This window comes from Ostrea edulis, chromosome 5 (genome assembly GCF_947568905.1).
Source record: "Ostrea edulis chromosome 5, xbOstEdul1.1, whole genome shotgun sequence".
Lineage (NCBI taxonomy): Eukaryota > Metazoa > Mollusca > Bivalvia > Ostreida > Ostreidae > Ostrea > Ostrea edulis.
The window spans coordinates 94107487-94127379 of NC_079168.1; the positions used below are offsets into that span (position 1 = coordinate 94107487).

The window sequence follows — 19893 nt, forward strand, 5'->3', positions numbered from 1 at the left end:
ACTGTCGAATGGTTAAACCTGTCGTGAGCCCTATATCTCGATCGGGTAAACGGTGTAATCCGTAGTCAAAATCAGTGTGCAAAGAACGACCTCAGTTGGTATGAAATATGTCGGAACATTTTTTCCAATGATAGATATAGATGACAAACAATATTTCTGGTGCGAATGAAATGTTTATTGATATCTATGTTGTTTTTCTTATTTTTATTATATTTTCAGCTTTTAAGGTGGAAAAAAGGATTTCAATCTCATTATCCTCCGAATTAAATCTGGTTATTTATGTTGATGTTTTTATATGACTAGGATACTGTTCATATCTTATGAAACCATTGAAAAAAGCCAATGGTAGGTTTTCTAGAGATCAATAGGTACCTTACACACCTCTCGTTTATGTATTGTTGTGTTTTATGTGATAATAATGCAAAATGTGTGTTGAAAATTTAAATTAAAATGTTTATTCGGTATATACATACAAACATACAAACATACATAAATAGGTATCAAGGATAACCCATGAAGGCTCGAAAGCGTATTTCCATTGGGGTCCTTTATTGCACTAATGTTTGTGCTAGGGGTCATTTATGTGGGAGGAAACGGGAGTACCTAGAGGAAACCCATGTGTCCGAGCGGGCCACCACCATGCCCTATCACATACAACCACTGCCGATCACGGGGACCGAACTCGGATTGCAGCGGTGAGAAGTGAGAGCGCTACCTCTACGCTATCCTGACACCCAATGAAATCAAGAGAAGAATAATTATATCCCCTTGGAATACAGCAGGGTCCCAAATACGATCAATATAACGACCATATAATTTGCGAAATGCTGATTTTAAACGAGTCTGTTTAAACCCTTGTAACATTAATTTATTTGTCAGCATCTTTCCTCAATTCGAAAATTGCTCATATGTAGAAAATGCTCTCGCGTATATAATTATTTGAGAAATATCAACACCCTAAAATGAAATGAAGCAAAGGATAAAACAACAGAAAAGTTCGCCCAATACCATCCTGAAATATGAAAAGAGAAAAGAAAAGACATGATTTTATCACCGGAATTGTTTACGCCAGTGGACAATCTAATTCGAATAAGATGTTATATCTGGTCGCACATTCGATGCACAAACACCTGTTTGTCTTCTGAGTAGGTGAATAAAGCATTTTTCTAAATCCTTTTTATTATGATTACCTAGAACAGCTTGGTTTTGTTTGCCTGGCTATGCATTACATTTGTGCTTGATAATATTGATTGATACAGGTGATGTACACAAGATTCTGGGCCTTCGCTTTTTAGAATTCAATAGAAAGGTGATGGAATACCTGTTTACTGATATCCAGAATATTGTAAATGTTATAGCAAGGACTCTTGAAAACTACATTGGATATTACATTACAGGTGAATGTATTTCAAGGCCGATTTCGGCAGCTCTATAAACAGTCTTATCATCTTGTGTGAATTCAGTTCACACCTGAACACACAAAGGACACTGTTTTGAAAACTTACAATAAATTAATTTGTTTTTCATTAAGATATTTATCTGTAAATAACTCTAAATAGATTGTTAAAGTTTTAGGTCACCTGATTAAACACAGATGACCTATTGCAATACACAACTTCCGAGATGTCAGCTCTTCTGTGATAGATGTATGTTATGTGTTATGTTGAACGCTTGGATGGGTACAAGATGTATATTTGTATACTCTAAACTAGCAGTATGAATACGAAAAATAATGAAAGTGTAAATTGTGTTTATATCAGCCGTTGGTATACATTAAACTGACCATATCAAGAATAATATTTGATTGAATTAGGGGATTGAATGAAATATGAATATTTTTTTAATTTCCTCTTCTGCACGAGAGATATTTTGATCAAAGAAAATTGGTTATTATCGATATTTGTTTGAGCTATTTTATTATCAAATACTAATAAACTTTCCAATATCGTGTGTCTCTGCAGTTTGGATGGTTGTTGGATGTCTGATAATCGGCCTTAGGGCAATATATTAAGGCAGCGATAAACATTTGTACCCACTGCGTGTGGACGATATTATATTTTGTGTCTCACTGTACGTAAGAGTTACACAAAGGGAAAGAACTATAGGGCAACTCGGAAATTGCATATCATATGTTGTCGCATTAACAATTAAACATTTCTAACTTCTTCTTAATAAGTAGCAATCCAATTCTTTTCAAATTTGGTATGAGGCATCTTTGGGACAAGGGGAACACAAATTGTAAATTGAAGGGCTCCAGTTCCCCTGGGGTCTTGGGGACGGGGCAAAACTGTCCAAAATTGACCAATTTTCAAACATCTTCTCCTCAAGAACCGCACACATGTAAGAAAAACTGAATGCATGGTGATAGATAGCAGGGAGGCCTCTACCAAACTAGTAAATTTCATAATTACCGGAGTAGGAGTTCTGAACCCAGGGCGGGGCCAAACTTGTTATATAGTGTTTTTGTGTAAACACTCAAATAACATGTTCTTTAGTGCTGTTAATACTATATTGAAGATAAATAGATATTTAGAAAGAGCAGGTAGTCCTTTCCCAAATTGTAAATTTGATGATCCCAGGGGTAGGGGTTTTAGTATCAGGATGGGGCCAAAATGATCAATTATTAAATGTGTGAACAATAGACATTTTCAACTTTGTCTTGATAACTATCACTTTCTTTTCATATTTGGTATGAAACTTCTTTAGGCCAAGGAAGAGAAAAATTGTAAATTTCAGGATTCCTGCACCCCTGGGGCCTTAAGGGCGGGACAAAAACTGCACAGAATTTACCAATTTTGAAAAAGCTTCTTCTCAAGAACCACACACATGTAAGAAAAACTAAATGCATGGTGACAGAAAGCAGGAAAGCTTCTACCAAAATTGTAAATTTCATGTTTCCCAGGGCCTGATCCCAGGGCGGGGCCAAACTTGTTATGTACTGTTTATGTATATAACACTTAAATAACATGTTGTTTAGTGCTATTGATACTAAATTGAAACGTAATGGATATTTAGAAAGAACAGATAGTTCTTTATCCAAATTGTAAATTTGATGATCCCAAGGGTAGGGTTTTTTGTATCAAGTTGGGGCCAAAATGATCAGTTATTTAATGTGTGAACAAAAAACATTTTTAACTTTTTGGAACAAGGAGGATGCAAATTGTAGATTCCAGGATTCCTGCACCCCTGGGGCCTTAGGGGCGAGGCAAAAATTGACCAAAATTGACCAATTTTCAAAAATCTTCTCTTAAAGAAGCACAAAATTGCAAGAAAAACTAAATGCACAGTGATGTAGAACAGGATAGCCTCTACCAAAGTGGTAAATTTCATGACCCCCGAGGTAGGGGCTCTGACCCCAGGGCGGGACCAAACTTGTTATAAAACGTTTTTGAGTAAAACACTTAAGAGACATTCTCTGTAAGCATCAAAATTTTTATTATAGGGGTGGAAAGGTACCCTCACCGATTTTGCTGAAATTTGGCATATGGTGATTATTTGATACTCTCCCATAGACTTTGGTACCAAAATTCGAAATTGAGGTACCGTTGCCATGGTAACAAGAACACTCTGAAAACAGCTCCCAAGATGCTTAAAAATGCTCGATTTTGGCCTATTTTTGATTAAACATAAACAAATTAATTTTAGTGATGTACAAATTTCTCTATTGCTTGTTTAAAGATTAGGCTCAGCATAATAAATTCTTAATAAAACATCAATAAATCAAAATTGGATTACCTATTGTTCCTGAGGTTGAAATATCAATGTTTTAGCATTTTGACTATTTTTGAAAAAAATCATTTTTAAGCCATTTTATGGCATCATTTACAAAAAAACACAACAACACACATCAATGAAAGTTATATATGATTTAATTCATCCCATTATGTGTAAAATATAAAAAAACGACAAATGTCTTATTTTGCTAAATAAAATTATATAGCTTGAAAAATTGGTTGCAATGGTAATATGAAAAATCTCATAATATGAATATATGAGACAAATTTTAATAATTTATCAATATAATATCCTTAATCTATTAAATTTGGCATAAACAATGATAACTATCATGAGTTCTCATGTTATGCAATATTTCAGTTGCCATAGCGACCATATTTCAGTATTTTATAACAAGGTTTTACTAAGTAAACTAGTATGCTAATTTGTATCAGAAAGCATTACAGCTCTGCTTATTACCATGTGATAGTGTAAACTCATTGTCATATTATTTTTGAACATATAAATTGATGTAAAAGTCTGCTTAAATTAGCAATATAAATGATTAATTCTTTTGTTACCATAGCAACCATTATAAGATACATATATTTGGTTCCTTTAAGTTTTGAAGAAAAGTGCTGACTATAAAACTGATTTGTGTCAGGAAGCAGAAATGTGTGTGCCTATTATTAAGTGAAAATGTTCCATGGATTAGTCATAAATTGGATTAGTTGGTGTAGCAAACATTTAAAAAAATCTTCAAGTCAAAAGGCATTGGTAGAAGATTATTACATTTAAAATGAAAATTATTTTTTTTAATGTGTTTGAATTGCTTTGTATTGAATAGAATTTTTACTTTTCACAAGATAAAATTACATATTTATCTCTAGGTATTTTCTGTAAAAACATTATATAACTCTGTTTAATCATTTAAATTTAATTATTACAAAGGGGGAAATATGAAGAAAAATGTGTTACTATGGAAACGATAGGGCCAGCAACCATAATCATTGAAAACAATTTAATGTACGTGTACTTCAGTAGATTTATTCTATAATATCATAACTTTATCTTTGTATTCATAGGCTGGTTAAAATATACTAATTAAGAAGGAATTCAATTTGTAGTTTTGTTGCTATGGAAACCTACTTCCATGGAAACATTATGTTGGCGATTTAGATTTCTTTTCATTTTAAACTACAAGTATTTTACCTACTTATACTCAGTTAAGTCAGTTTTGACCAGAGATAGCTAGTCCAAAAGTCCTGTTATGAAAATGTTGGTAATCTGACTATTTTGTCTCCATGGAAACATTAAATAGGAACTGTAACAGCTACATGTAACTGTAGTATATTAATGATTGGGTATGCATTATTTTCCCAACATTTTCTTGACACTGATTTTTATAAGCTACCCACATACATATGTACTAACGATTTCTAAATTGTTTTGTGTGTCAACTAAAGCTGCAAGGTACCAGAAAGATGATGTTACTTAGGTCATAATCTACTTACACCAGTACACCACCCTTTCATTTCATTTCTTTATTTCTCGATTAATCCAACTTTAGTAGGGGGAAAACAACTGAATATGGATGGTATTTTGGCTTGTGTGTACTTTCTTTATAAGTACATTAGTGCAATTTTCTAATTACTTTGTTGCAAATAATTGCATTCATTTCCATGAATACTAGATTCTGTGATGATGGCATTAAAAAATATTTGCAATGCAAAATCAATGCCCATTAAAATTCCCAAAACATCCATTGTTTATAACAACACAATTTACAGGGGTGGGGGATTGCTGTTGTTAAAAACAGGTTTTGGATTTGTATCAAAATTATAATATGGGTTTATGTGTCATACATGTAGATGAATGACTTATAAGATGCATGCATTACAAAAAATACTGCCCAAATTCCAATTCGGGGTGGGGTGGGGTATTATTTTGTTTTTAAAAGCAAATTTTGTGTCCATATTGGTTATATTAAGAATATGAATTCAAAGTTGTCCTGTTTCTGTCAAACTTATCCTGATTGTTTTCTATCAGATTAAAATTGTACATTTTAAATTGCAGTCTGTGAAGCTCTCAGTCAGTGCAGAAAATAAATAAACAATCTTCAATTATATGCTCAAGCTTTATCTAAATATGAGTTTGTAAACAATGACTAACACACTATGTTTGTTTTTGAATATATATCAGTATTTTTCTGTAAACTATGGACATATACAGTTGCCTTGTTCAGCTGAGTACATTTCCTTACATGAAAGGGGACGAGAAATTAACAAAACAGGTCATCAAATATTCTCCAACAGTTTCAGCCTCTGTGATTTTCTCAGTGGACACATTTCAGCTGAACAATCTTTAAACAAGTTCCAGCCATGCTGGATCCACTTAAATTTTAATGACCCACAATTGTGTTGTCATAATGATGATGCTGAGTCTTGTACATTCCTCACAGAAAATAGTTCTGTTTTAATTTCATTTAGAACATCCAATCTTGAATCTGCACCCCTGACTGTCAGAGCTACAAATGTATATTAACAATAATAAATATTTCTTGCTGATTAATAAGTTTAAATAACATCAGAACTTCAAAATGAAATTAAATTGACAGATTTATGAATATTTACAAATGTTAAAGTTAATGTGATAAATCTTATTCACAAACACCTATCGGCACATGCATTTCTCATGTACAAGATTTTGCTTGAAGTTTATATTCAACGGTAAATTGCATATGGAATTGGAAAGATTTATATATTTCTTTATTGTCTAGTTATTTTACAAACTGAGGCAAAATGAATGATAGTAAAGTACTTACGGATCTGAATTGTTATGACAACAGCATTGAGCACATTTAATGCCACCAGTGACCTGTGCGTTTCTTTTTCGGCTAATCTTCTCGGAAGTTTTTGCATACAAGTTTTCCCTGTTGTACTCACGATCGCAGCGTAAATCCACTGATACATCATCATTAAAAGCTACCCATCGAGAGCATAACGTCTCCGACAAACACTTAAGTATCAAATATAAAATTCTAGTTGATTTAAAGACTTAAACCAGCTCAAAATATCCAAATCATCACTCACGAATTTCTACTTTCACTTCAGAAAAGGGACGTAACTTGTCTTGACCATGAATATACTTGGAATACGCATTGCAGTCAAGAGTCGAGGTGATCTAGATTTCGGAAAAACTCGCATATTTTCGCAATCGCGCAAATTTTAAAATCAATTTATTTTCTTAAATGAAATATGACATCTCTAATTTTTTGATATGTTATTCTAGTAGATACGATACACAATTATCAATGTAAGAACAATCCACCAGTGGTTGTGTTTCTGCACAAAATTGAAACTATTTTCTCTCATTTTCAGTGGGATTTTGGGGTATTTGAGGGCATATATTTCATGTTATGGCGTTGCAGCAAATCAATTTTATTTTTAAAAATTACACACAACATAGCTTAATTAAATAACAATGGAAATCAAATGAAAAATGAACATACACATTTTTATAAAGGAAAATTCAGTATTTATTGAGGCTCATGTCTTTGCGCAAAATCGGATGTCTTTTTGCCATGGAAACACGAGTCAAAGCCCATTTTTAAAGGTGTCATAATTAAAGGACTAAAGTATGTATACTTTGTGTAAAATTTCGTCAAAATCCGTGTCGGTCGTTTTCCACATGTTTTGATGCTTACAGAGAATGGCTCTTAAATAACATCTTCTTTAGTGCTATCCTAAATGGATAGATCAGGTAGTGCAAAATTGTAAATTTAATGCTCCCGAAAGAAAGGGTTCTGAACCCAGGGTGAGGCTACACTTAGTATTTATGTGTAAATTTGCTGATACTATATAAAATCAAAATGCATACTTATGAATAGCAGAAAAAGATGTACGAATATGGCGATTTTTGATCATAACCCAGGGTTATGACTTTAGGATGAGTATAAATTAGTCATACCTTTCCATATTTTGATGTCAATACACCTATTATTTAAAGCCTTTCATCAGTGTATGTACTTTTGAGACTGTTTGTACTGCTGCTGAACATTAGAATTTACCTTAGATATTCAGAACAGGAAATCATTTCTAGATCCCATAGCCCATGTAAGTAGTGATACATTTTCACTAGTATTCAGGTGACCTATAAGGCATGTGGGCCTCTTGTTTGTTCATGTGACTAATGCTAGTTGTCGATACATTCTGACAAATCAGCATGTCATATGACATGAATGCAGTTTGCAATAAACTGTTATCTTATTCAGCTTTATTATCTGCCTATGAAATTCTTTAGATCATACTTAGGAAAGCGAAATTATGAATTTCAGAAATCTCACAAAAGTGTAAAAGTTATAGCAGCGTAGTGTAAAACTTGAAATTTGTCAATGAAAGTGGCGAATTCAAGACTTTTAAAAAATCAAACTATCGGTCTCTCAAAAGTTTATTAAGATCTTCTGGACCCGGTTTTTCGAAAGCTGGTTAACTTTAACACAATGTTAACTCGGTGTTAACTTCTGTGTTAAAGTTAACTGTTTTTCAAAATACGAGTTTGCGTGAACACTATGTTAACGTTGTGTCAACTTTAATCCACATCCAGTACCTGTATTAAATCTTAAAACAGTGGTTAAAAATGGCCGCAGACTTCATTTTCTGTCCGCCTCAGACCAAAAATCATGAAAATTTCAAAGGTTCAGACATTCTGAAATGTGTATTGATGCTGAACTATGACGGTGTGTTGTTTATGTTGTCATAAATTGATATATATTCTGCAAAAAATTGCAAAACTTGTGATATACTGATCACTAAAAATTCATTTAGTAGTAATTTAACTGGACGTAGTTTCTGTACCAAAACGTTTGATAATCTGACTTGTAAATCTTCTAACGTTGTCTACGCCATTGAGTGTAACCTGTGTGGCTTAATTTATGTGGGAGAAACCAAGTGTTCACTTAATAAAAGAATATCGGGGCACATATTTCAAATTAATACTGGTGGTAACCAACTTCTTTACAAGCATTTTAATGCATCGGACCACTCCATCTTGTCCACGAGGGTAAGGATTTTAGAAAAAAATTACCATCACACAAACAATCCTACATTAAGCACCCCTTTTCGTAGACAACGAGAAGAGCACCGGAGCAGGACCCTAGGCACTGTATTTCCATATGGATGCAATGATAATGTATATGATGTGGGAAATTTGACTAGTCCACAAGGAAATAACGTTAATGTGATGAGACTCTTTCCCAATACCCAAAGACGAAAACGCAGTCACGGTCATCATTCATATAAAAGACCAAGTATAAATGATGTCACGTTTGATTCACTTTTGCCTCACGTCAACAGACAATTGGGTCTACATCATATTCGTACAAAACTTTACTCTATTCCATTGAGGGTTTTACATACGTTATTTGAAGAAGCTATGGCTAGTCTATACTTGGATTTTTCAACACTTGAATATAGACTTAACTCTATGATTATGGATCTAACATACGTTTACTGTTCATGTATTGGTTAATTTCGAAATACATGACAGTGACTGTGAGCCATGCACTTAAACTTGTATAAATGCATTTATTAGTCTCTTCAAGTTAAATAAACATAAAGGTATTAGAGCATTATATAATGATATATACTGGGCCTTTAGAAGCCTAGTTGAGAAAAACGGTGCTTATGTTGTAGAAAGCAGACTCATTGCATACTTTATCAAAGTGGGGGTTTATAGGGAGTCGAACAAATTGACTTCACAATTGTCTGAAAATACTTGACAAACCAAAACAAAATAATTTATACACCCTCCCTTAAAATGCTTATATTTCAACTACCAATCACTGGTGCTATGATATGAAAAGGCGGAGAAGGAGGGTGTCAGACTTTGCATGTAAAAATAACAGTAAACGTATGTTGTCAGAAATAAGGGGGTGAGGTGCTACATGTTTTGGACTAGGAAATAAAACATATGGTTTTCTATTTTGTTTGATTCATAATTGGGCAAAATTCATGGGAGGGGTTTCATGTCGTTGCTAGCCTATAAAAAATTCTAAATTTCTAAGAATATCTAACTTTTTTTTTTTTCAATACTCTTTAAAAGTCTTATTTTCCCCAAAACAGTTAAAAATATTCATGAAGAAAATGATAAATAAATTTATCTTATGATAGTTTGTTCACATACATATCTATAACATTTTATATCTATGTTCTTTTTATGCATTTATTTATTTTAATATTCTTTTTATTTTAAACATAACACTTGATCCACCACTCCATTTCTACTAAGGGAGATTAATCTGGAATATCAACAATGAAAAACTCTTCTTCCTTAGTTTATGTTAACAACTATTCTGTATTAGCCTGAATTGAATACTGTTCATATTAGATAGCCTTCAAAAAATAAAATACATGTATGTACGTTTCATGCATGCAAATCTTCATTTGAATCAGTTGTAAATGATACAAGGGATTTTCAAAAGGTCAAGACCAGTGCAAACGATAGTGTTTTTAAAGTTGGTGTTTCAATGGAGATTATCACCAAGAACTAAGGGCCTGCATACACTTTGACATTTGGAAGCCAAAATTAGGTAAAAGTCTATCTTAAGCATGGGTCCTGTTGCAGGATTTCATATAAGTGAATATAATACGAGTTTTATTGACACCCCCCCCTTCTTGAAAGTTTCTGCCGAAAGTATCTATAGATGCGTGCAAGATATTGCCACTGACAGCAAAGTGTAACACCATCATCCAACTGTACTAGTTTTTTTCCATTAGCTGTTCCCCTTAGGTAAATTTCATAAAATTTGACGAATATATCAATTTATGACAACATAACCAACACACAGTCATAGTTCAGCATCAATACACACCTCAGAATGTCTAAGCCTTTGGAATTTTCATGATTTTTGGTATGAGGCGGACAGAAAATGAAGTAGGCGGCCATTTTTAACCACTGTGTTAAGACTTAACACAGGTACTGGAGGTGGATTAAAGTTAACACAACGTTAACACAGTGAAAACTTCAATTTTGAAAAACAGTTAATCATATGGTTAACTTTAACACAGAAGTTAACACCGAGTTAACACTGTGTTAAAGTTAACCAGCTTTCGAAAAACCGGGCCATGTTTATTGAACTCAATACATTATGTTAACCAGTATTAACGTTGTGTTAACTTTAATCCACCTCCAGTACCTGTGATAAATCTTAACACAGTGGTTAAAAATGACCGTCTACTTCATTTTCTATCCGCCTCAGACCAAAAATCATGAAAATTTCAAAGGCTTAGACATTCTGAGGTGTGTATTGATGCTGAACTATGACGGTGTGTTGCTTATGTTGTTATAAATTGATATATTCGTCAAATCTCATGAAATTTACCTAAGGGGAACAGCTAATGGAAAAAACTAGTACAGTTGGATGATGGCGTTACACTTTGCTGTCAGTGGCAATATCTTGCACACATCTATAGATACTTTTGGCAGAAACTTTCAATAAGCGGGGGGGGGGTGTCAATAAAACTCGTATTATATTCACTTATATGAAATCCTGCAACAGGACCCATGCTTAAGATATAATTTTACCTAATTTTGGCTTCCAAATGTCAAAGTGTATGCAGGCCCTTAGTTCTTGGTGATAATCTCCATTGAAACACCAACTTTAAAAACACTATCGTATGCACTGGCCTTGACCTTTTGAAAATCCCTTGTATCATTTACAACTGATTCAAATGAAGATTTGCATGCATTAAACGTACATACATTTATTTCTTTTTGAAGGCTATCTAATATGAACAGTATTCAATTCAGGCTGATACAGAATAGTTGTTAACACAAACTAAGGAAGAAGAGTTTTTCATTGTTGATATTCCAGATTAATCTCCCTTAGTAGAAATGGAGTGGTGGATCAAGTGTTATGTTTAAAATAAAAAGAATATTAAAATAAATAAATGCATAAAAAGAACATAGATATAAAATGCTATAGATATGTATGTGAACAGACTATCATAAGGTAAATTTATCTATCATTTTCTTCATGAATATATTTAACTGTTTTGGGGAAAATAAGACTTTTAAAGAGTATTGAAAAAAAAGAAAGTTAGATATTCTTAGAAATTTAGAATTTTTTATAGGCTTGCATCGTCGTTAAACCCCTCCCATAAATTTTATCCAATTATGAATCAAACAATATAGAAAACGATATGTTTTATTTCCTAGTCCAAAACATGTAGCACCTCACCCCCTTATTTCTGACAACATACTTTTACTGTTATTTTTACATGCAAAGTCTGACACCCCACTTACCCGCTTTTTCATATCATACCACCAGTGATTGGTAGTTGAAATGTAAGCCTGAACTGAACCCGTATATTTTACTGATGAAGGATGACACCGACCCCCTCCCCCATCACGCAACTTAGGATTTTAGGTTCGGCTCGTACAGAACTCATTTTAGGGGGGGGGTGTATAAATTATTTTGTTTTGGCTTGTCAAGTATTTTCAGACAATTGTGAAGTCAACTTGTTCGACTCCCTATAAACCCCCACTTTGATAAGCTATGCAATGAGCCTGCTTTCTACAAGATAAGGACCATTTTTCTCAACTAGGCTTCTAAAGGCCTAGCATATATCATTATATCCAATACCTCTATGATTATTCAAATTGAATAGACTAATAAATGCATTTATACAAGTATAAGTGTATGGCTCACAGTCACTGTCATGTATTTTGAAACAAAACAATACATGAACATTTCATCAGCTATCTTCCACAAACAAGACTTTTATTTACTCATGCATTCTTATTGTTTGCATAGTAAGTACATGTGCATTATGGGTATTCAAATGATTAGCAAGTGGTTGACTCGGTTAACACAGTGTTAACTAATCAATGTGTTAAATTGCTTTCGAAAAACAGAATTTAACCATTGTGTTAGCTAATCACTTGGTTAGGATTTAACACTGCGTTAAAATTAACCACTGTGTTAAAGTTAACCAGCTTTCGAAAAACCGGGCCCAGTTATTTATTTATCACAACAGATTATGTTAACTGTCTGTTTACTTAAAACAAAACATTATGTTAACCGTCTGTTTACGTAATTTAACGCATTCTATTAACCGTCTGTTTATTGAACACAACACATTATGTTAACCGTCTGTTTATTTAACACAGCGCATTGTATTAACTGTTTGTTTACTTAACACAACACATTATGTTAACCATCTATTTACTCAATACTACACATTATGTTAACCGTCTGTTTATTTAACACAGCACATTATGCTAACCGTCTGTTTGCTTAGCACATTATATTATGTTAACTGTCTGTTTACTTAACACAAAGCATTATATTAACCCTCTGTTTATTTAACACAACACATTGTGTTAACTGTCTGTTTACTTAACGCAACATATTATGTTAACCTTCTGTTTACGTAACTCAACACATTATATTAACTCTCTGTTTATTTAACACAACCCATTATGTTAACCGTCTGTTTATTTAACAAAGCGCATTGTATTAACCGTCTGTTTACTTAACACAACACATTATGTTAACCGTCTGTTTATTTAACACAACATATTATGTTAACCGTGTGTTTATTGCACACAACGCATTATATTAACCGTCTGTTTATTTAACACAGCGCATTGTATTAACCGTCTGTTTACTTAACACAACCCATTATGTTAATCGTCTGTTTATTGAACTCAACTCATTATTTTAACTGTCTGTTTATTGAACTCAACCCATTATGTTAACCGTCTGTTTATTGAATACAACCCATTATGTTAACCGTCTGTTCATTTAACACAGCACATTGTATTAACTGTCTGTTTACTCAGCACAATATATCATGTTAACCGTCTGTTTATTGGACACAGCACATTATGTTAACCGTCTGTTTACTTAACACAACACATTATGTTAACCGTCAATTTATTTAACGCCACACATTATGTTAACAGTCTGTTTACTTAGCACAATATATTATGTTAACTGTCTGTTTACCTAATACAAAGCATTACATTTACAGCCTGTTTATTTAAAACAACACATTGTGATAACCGTCTATTTACTTAACACAACCCATTATGTTAACCGTCTGTTTATTGAACTCATTACATTATGTTAACCTGGGCCCGTTTTTTTTCGAAAGCTGATTAACTTTAACACAGTGTTAACTCGGTGTTAGCTTCTGTGTTAAAGTTAACCATGTGATTAACTGTTTTCAAAATGCAACTTTGCATTAACACTGTGTTAACGTTGTGTTAACTATAATCCACCTCCAGTACCTGTGTTAAGTTTTAACACAGTGGTTAAAAATGACCGCCTACTTCATTTTCTGTCCGCCTCAGACCAAAAATCATGAAAATTTCAAAGACTTAGACATTCTGAGGTGTGTATTGATGCTGAACTATGACGGTGTGTTGTTTATGTTGTCATAAATTGATATATTCGTCAAATCTCATGAAATTTATCTAAGGGGAACAGCTAATGGAAAAAACTAGTACAGTTGGATGATGGTGTTACACTTTTCTGTCAATGGCAATATCTTACACGCATCTATAGATAACTTTGGCAGAAACTTTCAATAAGGGCGGGAGGTGTCAATAAAACTTGTATTATATTCACTTATATGAAATCCTGCAACAGGACCCATGCTTAAGATATAATTTTACCTAATTTTGGCTTCCAAATGTCAAAGTGTATGCAGGCCCTTAGTTCATGATGATAATTTCCAATGAAACACACACTTTAAAAACACTATCGTCTGCACTGGCCTTGACCTTTTGAAAATCCCTTGTATCATTTACAACTGATTCAAATGAAGATTTGCATGCATGAAACGTACATACATGAATTTTCTTTTGAAGGCTATCTAATATGAACAGTATTCAATTCAGGCTAATACAGAATAGTTGTTAACACAAACTTAAGAAGAAGAGTGTTTCATTGTTGATATTCCAGATTAATCTCCCCTAGTAGAAATGGAGCGGTGGATCAAGTGTTATGTTTAAAATAAAAAGAATATTAAAATAAATAAATGCATAAAAAGAACATAGATATAAAATGCTATAGATATGTACGTGAACAGACAATCATAAGGTAAATTTATTTATCCTTTTCTTCATGAATATTTTTAACTGTTTTGGGGAAAATAAGACTTAAAGAGTATTAAAAAAAAAAGAAAGTTAGATATTCTTAGAAATTTAGAATTTTTTATAGGCTTGCATCGTCGTTAAACCCCTCCTATGAATTTTGTCCAATTATGAATCAAACAATATAGAGAACCATATGTTTTATTTCTTAGTCCAAAACATGTAGCACCTCACCCCCTTATTTCTGACAGCATACGTTTACCGTTATTTTTACATGCAAAGTCTGACACCCCCCTTCCCCGCTTTTTCATATCATAGCACCAGTGATTGGTAGTTGAAATGTAAGCTTGAACTGAACCCGTATATTTTACTGATAAAGGATGACACCGACCCCCTCCCCCATCACGCAACTTAGGATTTTAGGTTCGGATCGTACAGAACAACTCATTTTAGGGGGGGGTGGTTATAAATTATTTTGTTTTGGTTTTTAAAAGTATTTTCAGACAATTGTGAAGTCAACTTGTTCGACTCCCTATAAACCCCCACTTTGATAAACTATGCAATGAGCCTGCTTTCTACAACATAAGCACCGTTTTTCTCAACTAGGCTTCTAAAGGCCTAGTATATAGCATTATATCCAATACCTCTTTGATTATTCAAATTGAATAGACTAATAAATGCATTTATACAAGTATAATTGCATGGCTCACAGTCACTGTCATGTATTTTGAAACAAAACAATACATGAACATTTCATCAGCAATCTCCCACAAACAAGACTTTTATTTACTCCTGCATTCTTATTGTTTACATAGGAAGTACATGTGCATTATGGATAATCAAATGATTACCAAGTGGTTGACTCGGTTAACACAGTGTTAACTAATCAATGTGTTAAATTGCTTTCGAAAAACAGAATTTAACCATTGTGTTAGCTAATCACTTGGTTAGGTGTTAACACTGCATAAAACTTAACCACTGGGTTAAATTTAACCAGCTTTCGAAAAACCGGGCCCAGTTATTTATTTATCACAACAGATTATGTTAACTGTGTGTTTACTTAACACAAAACATTATGTTAACCGTCTGTTTATGTAACTCAACGCATTCTATTAACCGTCTGTTTATTTAACACAGCACATTATGCTAACCGTCTGTTTGCTTAGCACAATATATTATGTTAACCGTCTGTTTACTTAACACACAGCATTATATTAACCGTCTGTTTATTTAACACAACACATTATATTAAATGTCTGTTTACTTAACGCAACATATTATGTTAACCTTCTGTTTACGTAACTCAACACATTATATTAACTCTCTGTTTATTTAACACAGCACATTATGTTAACCGTCTGTTTATTTAACACAGCGCATTGTATTTACCGTCTGTTTATTGAAACAACCCATTATGTTAACCGTCTGTTTACTTAACACAACACATTATGTTAACCGTCTGTTTACTTAACACAACATATTATGTTAACCGTCTGTTTATTGAAACAACCCATTATGTTAACCGTCTGTTTACTCAGCACAATATATCATGTTAACCGTCTGTTTATTGAACACAGCACACTATGTTTACCGTCTGTTTACTTAACAAAACACATTATGTTAAATGTCTGCTTATGGAACTCAACACATTATGTTAACCGTTTGTTTACTGAACACAACACATAATGTTAACCGTCTGTTTATTGAACACAACACATTATGTTAACCGTCTGTTTACTGAACACATTATGTTAACCGTCTGTTTATTGAACAAAACGCATTATATTAACCATCTGTTTATTGAAACAACCCATTATGTTAACTGTCTGTTTAATGAATTCAACAGATTATGTTAACCGTCTGTTTACTTAACACAACACATAATATTAACCGTCTATTTACTTACACAACACATTATGTTACCCGTCTGTTTACTTACACAAAACATTATGTTAAATGTCTGCTTATGGAACTCAACACTTTATGTTAACCGTTTGTTTACTGAACACAACATATTATGTTAGTCGTCTGTTCACTTAACACAACACATAATGTTAACCGTCTGTTTATTGAACACAACACATTATGTTAACCGTCTGTTTACTGAACACATTATGTTAACCGTCTGTTTATTGAACAAAACGCATTATATTAACCATCTGTTTATTGAAACAACCCATTATGTTAACTGTCTGTTTAATGAACTCAACAGATTATGTTAACCGTCTGTTTACTTAGCACAATATATTATGTTAACTGTCTGTTTACTTAACACAACACATTATGTTAACCGTCTGTTTATTGAACACAACATATTATGTTAGCTGTCTGTTTATTGAACACAACACACTATGTTAATCGTCTGTTTATTGAACACAACATATTATGTTACCCGTCTGTTTACTTAGCACAATATATTATGTTAACTGTCTGTTTACTTAACACAAAGCATTATATTAACCGTCTGTTTATTTAACACAACACATTGTGTTAACTGTCTGTTTATTTAACACAACACATTATGTTAACCGTCTGTTTACTTAGCACAATATATTATGTTAACTGTCTGTTTACTTAACACAAAGCATTATATTAACCGTCTGTTTATTTAACAAACACATTCTGTTAACTGTCTGTTTACGTAACTCAACACGTTATGTTAACCGTCTGTTTATTTAACAAAGCGCATTGTATTAACCGTCTGTTTACTTAACACAACACATTATGTTAACCGTCTGTTTATTGAACACAACATATTATGTTAGCTGTCTGTTTATTGAACACAACACACTATGTTAATCGTCTGTTTATTGAACACAACATATTATGTTAGCCGTCTGTTTACTTAACACAACACATTATGTTAACCGTGTGTTTATTGAACACAACACAATATGTGTTATATATATATATATATATATATATATATATATATATATATATATAAAAGCTCTGAAAAGGCCACGACACTGTTGGTTATTTAAAACTCAAATTTTTGACGCAACCCGCGTCTTTATCAAGAGACATAAATTACATAAACAAATAACACACAAAAACGACAAGTATCGATAAACTACATTGGTGAGAAGAGTGATACACTATTGTACTGAGTGATAAAAATGGTGGTGGTTACGTTGTAAAGCGTGTTTACTGACTATGGTTTAGAGAGTTTGTACCATGGTCGGGTCGGGATGAAAATAAAATTATTCTTGAAAAATTACAGAAATCAGAAAAATTTAGAGGGAAATCTTACAAAACAATGTGATTATGGAATAAAATGGTGGGAAGATAATGATATGGAGTGATTAAGTTCAAAACAATATTAGGTAGTCCGTACCATTGATGATTCGGATATGGTGAACAGCGAAAAATAATGATTGCCAGAAGAACACGATTAAACAACAAACAAAGTCAATCAAAGGACACTGATCTAGCATTAAAATCAACAATCGAATAGGTGAATGGGAGAGAAGTCTAAGGAAAAAGATTCAATAATATTTTTATTTTTCAAGGTAATATATTTTTCAAGGTCAGACAAATTGAAGCCGTATTCTAGAAATTCTGATATCCCAACATAAAGAGCTATGCGAATCCGAATTTATGTTGATTTAGAATAATGTTTTACCATAGTTTAGAGGTCTTAAGATGATATATTAATAAAATACTAGTCTTCAAGGTCAATACATTTTTTCCTTTATTATCATCCCCCCCTTTTTTTTATTTTAAAATTTTAAAAATAAGAGGGAGAGAGAGAGAGAGAGAGAGAGAGAGAGAGAGAGAGAGAGAGAGAGAGAGAGAAAGAGCTATACAATTTCATAATTGTAATGATTTCTTACGATGTTCTAACATAATTAGGAAGTATTGAAGGTCAAACAACAATCGCAATCCTGGGAATCCTCGCTATGGCTAAACAGGGAACTCAAGGTTAAATAAAGGAACTCAAGGTCAGAGCCTTGAAACCGGGGAAACGAATTGTATTTATATTAATCAAACAAAATAAGATATCTTATCGGGTGAATTTTGGCGATTAGGCTATGGAAACTGATTTTAACTAAGGATTTATCCTGGATTCATGCGCGTGAAATCATTCAAATTATTCATTCCACCTGGACGGAATGATTTCAAACGGTGCATCCAGGATTTTTCCGTGCTCTTTCTCTCTGCATCGGTCTATAATGGGTTATGATCAATAACAACCACTTGCATGTCTTGCCAAATGTGACCTTCTTTGTTGAAATGTTCCCCTACGGGTTCGGTCACGCGTTTGGTTTTGATGGTTGATCGGTGGTTGTTGGTCCTAAGTCTGATGTTTGTAGTTTCCCCAACATATTGTTGTCCACATTGTTTACAATTGATGAGGTATATGCAGTTGTTGGTTTTACAGGAGAGTTGACCCAATATTTTATACGGTTTGCCTGTAGTGAAGCTTTGGAACGTTTCTGAATTATGGCTAAATTTGCAAAGCAAACACCGCTTGTCAGAGCAAGTTGAAAAGCCTCCATTGGGTAGGGGGTTGTCTAATCTGGCCCTTACCACCAAATCCTTGATATTCCTGGGTCGTCTGAAGGACACCATTGGTGGCTCACCAAATTCTCTTGCCAATCTAGGATTATCCAAGAGTTTCGGGAAGTTATCCTTTAGGATTTTGTTTAGGTCCTTCAATGCAGGGTGGTAAGTGGTGACTAGAGGTACTCTACAGCATTTCGTTTTCTCCCTGTACTGCAACAGTGAAGACCTGTCGATTGTTTTAACCTCATCAATGGCATTAGTGACAGATAGCGGCTTGTAACCTCGTTTGCATAAATGATACTTTATTTGTTGACCCTGTCGTTCATAGGATTCCTCACTAGAACAAATTCGTCTGGCACGAATTGCTAGGCCTTTCGGTAAACCCTTGAAAATGTGATGTGGGTGACAGCTGGATGGCATTAGATATAAATGGGCGTCGGTCGGTTTGGTATGGAGATCAAATTCAATTTCACCATTTCTAAGAGTGGATTTTGTATCAAGAAATGTATTGGTGGTATCTGAAATATCCGCTGTGAACTTAATATTATGGTGAAATGAATTGACAAA

The 19893-nt window shown here is 33.3% G+C and overlaps 1 long non-coding RNA gene across 1 annotated transcript; it reads right to left on the reverse strand.

The window, feature by feature from the left end:
- Window positions 1-5835: 5835 nt before the first annotated feature.
- LOC130046695 (uncharacterized) lies at window positions 5836-6850 on the reverse strand. Its single transcript, XR_008795700.1, has 2 exons — window positions 6539-6850; window positions 5836-6241 (listed from the first exon to the last, which is right to left on the reverse strand). It is a non-coding gene; the product is annotated as an uncharacterized LOC130046695 (long non-coding RNA).
- Window positions 6851-19893: the final 13043 nt, after the last annotated feature.